The 4,887-nt window shown below is 37.7% G+C and overlaps 1 pseudogene across 1 annotated transcript; it reads right to left on the reverse strand.

Moving 5' to 3' along the window:
* Positions 1-542: 542 nt before the first annotated feature.
* Positions 543-4,063, reverse strand: LOC143571512 (ERAD-associated E3 ubiquitin-protein ligase component HRD3A-like; annotated as a pseudogene). Its single transcript, XR_013142107.1, has 6 exons — positions 3,532-4,063; positions 2,377-2,868; positions 1,737-1,952; positions 1,324-1,647; positions 987-1,229; positions 543-743 (listed from the first exon to the last, which is right to left on the reverse strand). The product of XR_013142107.1 is annotated as an ERAD-associated E3 ubiquitin-protein ligase component HRD3A-like (transcript).
* Positions 4,064-4,887: the final 824 nt, after the last annotated feature.

Raw genomic sequence — 4,887 nt, forward strand, 5'->3', positions numbered from 1 at the left:
GCAAACCAGTTTGAAAATCACCAAACCCGGGACCAGCCAATACTCGACTGATCATCAAGTCGAGCTAGGGGTTGGTTCAAGCTTGAGCTCGAAATTAAATGAGGCGGCTCAGCTGGGCTCTAGCTCGATTTTGAAGTTAAATGAGTCTAAGATTGAGCCAACAAGCCGAGCCATGGCCCGAGCCGAGCTTGGGATGAATTTGGCTCGGATACAAAAATGAGCCAACTCAGCGTTGCTCTAAATCAAGTTTCTTTTAACTAGTTTTATTCAAGCTTTTATCGAGCGAGCCCGAACTTCGAGCCGCGAGCTTTTTGAACGGCCCTAATGGTGGATTAAAGCTTAAAATACCTAGTTTGTATATACTCTAAAATGTATCAGCTATAAGTCTCAAATCAATAATCTAAATAAAAAAAAACTATTTAAAAAGACAAAAAGATCCTATATATATGTTTCTTAATTCTTTATGCATTTCCTGTGTAGCTTGCAGTTTGGCTATCTGAACACATATATATGACTCAAAAAAACATGAGTCCAACTATATTTTAATTAACAATATTACCATCAGGAACAGGCAGTGGAGCGGCTGCAGCGGCTTGCCGCCGCTTCCGCTCACGAAAGTAAAGAACCGTCAACAAACACACGAATAGGGTGAGAATCGTTGCGTTTCCTTCCTCCATTACAACGTCTTTCATCCATTCGTCGGCTTTTGGGAAAGCACTTGGTAAAGAATCTATAAGATCCACCTGTAATAAATAACACAAGTTACAAAAATATAAGTAGTAATAATAATAATAATAATAATAATAATATATAAATCGATATTATAAACTTCTTTGAGGCGGCCTTGTATATTCGTTACTTCGTAAAACCTCTTGTGTCGTTTTATTACAAATACTATTTTATTTACTAAAATAACTTTTAAGTACTAGTCATTCATTTCCTGTTTTGGGTGGTTCAAAAAATTCGCAATTGTAGCGGAAACTCACGAGAAAAGTGTCGGCATAGTTTCTTCGGACCCACAAGCTAGCGAGGGCCAATGTTACAGGTAATTTAGCTGCGGGATCAACTTCTAGGGCTTGATCATAATAACGTTTTGCAAGATGAAGATCCAACGGTAGCCCTTGCCCGTGTTCATGCATGTATCCTAAGTTAAACATAGCTTGAGCATTTAATTGGGCTTTTGCATGCATATATGCATCCGCTGCCCGATCATAATCCCGTTCAGTACCCTACACAGGTTAAAACCAATTAATCAGCGTGTTTACATATATAAAAAATAAAAAACAAACACAAAACAAAAATGAATGCCTTAAAAGAACATACCCGACCATAGTAATACGCATCCCCGATTAGCAGCGCAGCATGTTCATTACCCTGTTCAGAAGCTTGCCACCATAACGAATGTGCTCGTTGATGTCTTTCTGAATCTGTGCATAACCCTAACTCACCCATGCACATACTAGATTCACCATATTTATCAAGAATCCATGCTGCATTACTCTGTGCCACCTCATACCCTAACTCCGCCATTCTTGAATATAACAAAAACGCCTTCCCGATTTCACCTTTAAGGTATGCTTCTAACGCCCATCTTGATAATGAACTCCATGGGCCCCGCTCTGCAACTAGTTTGTACAATGATGTCGCCTGAAATTAAATATTATCAAAACCAAAGATTAACGAAGGTGCTATCGGCTTATTGTAATAATATTTTTCAAACAGATGTACATGCATACCATTGGAATGTTCTTCTTTAGCCCTACGCCAGTGTGGAACATTTTTGCCAGCTGGTAAAAGGCTTTTGGTTGACCAGCATTAGCTGCTAATATGAAGTATTTGCAAGCTAGTTTCACGTCTTTTTTAACACCGATTCCTTTGAGATGCATTACACCTAAGTTGTAATGGCCGCCGGGCTCCTTGTTTATAGCAGCTTTCTCAAAGTATTCTTTCGCCTGCAATCAAAATGAAATTATTTTAATTAGATACCATAAAATCCATTTGCGACACAATTTATTAACCTAAAAAAAGTAGAATTTGACTATGAAAAACTGGCTGGACACATTTTACAAACAAAGTTAAGATTCTAAATGACGTGGGAAATCTTGGCAAAAGGTTTAATCTTTATGACATGAGTTACCAGTTCAAATTTGTTCGTGAAACGTCTATGACAATATCAACATCAATATCAAACCTTGATTTGGTAAAGTACTGTGCAGCATCAACAAACTTAAACTTAAACTTTATTTTCCACATAGACCTTGCCATATAAAGTTGATACATAACTATTTTAATAAATGTGCATATCAAAAGGGTAAATCTGGCATTTAGCTATTATATACATTATAAAGTATTGATTCTAAGTTTCAGCAAACTTACTTTTGTGTAATTCCTTTGTTCAACTCCATAACCCTTGACATATAAGTATCCCATCCCGTTATAAGCCGAATAAAGTTGCTGTTTGGATGCTAAAGTCAACCATTCAAAAGCCTTTGTGTAGTTTCGTTTAACTCCAGCACCTCGTGCATAAATCTCACCAAGAAGCTCCATAGACCTCGGTTCACCCTTATCCACAGCTTTTAAAAACCATGATAGCGCTTTCGAATGGTCACGCCTCACTCCCCTTAATCCAAAGTAATAAAATATCCCAATTTTATACATTGCTGATGCGCTTCCTTTCTGCGCCTGATATTCCAATATCAAGAAATCTTCATCATCTTCCCCTTTCAATTTTTTAAGAGCGTCTTTGTTCTCTTCCGCTCCATTATGAATTCGAACTGGTTCAATCACAGGAGAGTCTTTCGAGATCAGGAAGCTGTTAACAGCAGCTTCAGCTAGTTCAGCATACAAAACTACTGCCTTATCATACAACTGCAACAGATGAAATCATATCATTCACCCTAACAGAGAAAATTGAAACATATGTATGTAAAATGTATAGAGGAGACAAATCATCAATCAAATTTCAAATTGTCAATAACTAGGCTGAAAAGAACCGAACGTCATGAACTGTTCAGCTGGAAGTTCATTTCTTTAATAAACGAACGAACATGAACAAAAAGTTTTGTTCATTCAATTAAACGAATGAATATGAACACATGATTTGTTCTTTCATTTAATGTTCGTTTAAATTTTAATAAATACATAAGTAAAATTTACATAAACATAAGCACAAAAGGAGCTCATTTATATTACACACACACACACACACTTGGTTGTTTTTTTATTGAAAAATAAATCATCGTGTTCATCCACTTCACCTCGTTTACGTTTGTTCAATTATGCCCGTTTAAGTTCATACGTGTATGTTCATTTCTGTTCATGAACATGCTCGTTTTCTTAGTTTCTTAATGAACGAACATGAACACAAAATATTGTTCAATTATATGTCCGTCCTCACTTAAAGTTAACCGAAGTACTGAACAAACCCCTCGTGTTCGTGTTCGTGTTCGTTCCATTCGTTTACAGGCCTATCAATAATTCTACATACAATAATACAAAGCCTCTGACTATGACTAGTTTCCAGCTAGCTACCTCTTGTCTCGCATACATATACGCCCGCGCCAACTTCGACTGCACATCACCCCCCTTAATGATACATAACCGCCTTCACCTCATTCCGAGCCCTAGCCATCCCTACACCATACACAAACCCTAACAACGACTGCGCATAACAATTACCGCTCTTCGCCACCAATTCAATCTCCGATACCACATCCTCCAACTCTCCACCACTCTCACTCACCACATCCACCAATTTCCGTACAATAGAATAGTACTCATCTAACCTAGGGTTTGTACCGGCATTTGACTCGTCCGGCTCGAATATAACACGCCAGGAGCCTAGATCGGTGGAATTAGATTCGTCCGGTTCGTTTGAATTGCCGAAGTCGTTGACGGTTGAAGGATCGTCGGGAGTGGTGTCGGTGACGGGAGTGTCGGTGAGGTCGTCTTGTGAGAGGATGAGGACGAATGGACGGGAGGTTACGGTGGTGGTGAAGAGGAGGAAGGATATTATTATTATTGTTAGGTGGCCGGAGCAGTTAGGTTTACGGCGACTTCGCATATCTCCGGTGGGTTTGGTTTTGGTTGGTTTCTTGTTTGTTGGGTAAACGGTGTGTAAAAGATATTCGGGTAATCCGGTTGATTGCCCAAAGTCAACAAAAGACCATTTTCCATTAATGTTTTTAAAAACTCACGACTTTGTTTATACCACCGCACTCTGACTGGGCTGCAATCGAGCCAATGTGTATTCGGGCTTAATCGAGCTCGGCTTGTTTTCCTTATCAAGCTGAAAAATCGAGCTCGAGCTCGTCGAGCCGGACTCCTTTGAGTTTTCTAAATTTTTTTAATTTTTATTTGTTACTTTTTTATTTTATAAATTTTGATATATAAGAGACAAAAGTTATAACTTTAACATACAAATTATATAAAATTTATAAACTAGAGAACTTATAACTTTATGGGTTTTACTTTTGTTATTTTTTTATATTAGATTTTAAATATCGAGTGGCATAATCTATGTATAATTTTTATTTATTTATTTTTTGGTATGCTATTATTATATATAGATATTAAAAATTGAGGGTTTAATCTAAATGAGCTAACGAGCTGAGCTGACCCTGGCTCGAGCTCGGGTCGTTTAGAAATCGAGTAGAGTCGAGTCGAGTCGGGTCGAGGCGAGCTTTTTTTGAGCAATTTTCAAGCGAACCACGAGCCACAGACTTTTTGAACAGCTCTAGCATTCTCTAAGTTGAAGAGTCCCGTTGCTCTATTATGTAGTCTGTTCAGACTATGTTGTATAAATCGGACCCATGCTGATGTCATAATTTGGTTTGGGCATGATGATTTTTATTTTATTAAACAATTATTTATTTAATTTATTTAAAA

Source organism: Bidens hawaiensis, unplaced genomic scaffold (assembly GCF_021521415.1).
Source record: "Bidens hawaiensis isolate Kalapana, Puna unplaced genomic scaffold, B.hawaiensis_p1.1 tig00025384_1, whole genome shotgun sequence".
NCBI classification, from domain to species: domain Eukaryota; kingdom Viridiplantae; phylum Streptophyta; class Magnoliopsida; order Asterales; family Asteraceae; genus Bidens; species Bidens hawaiensis.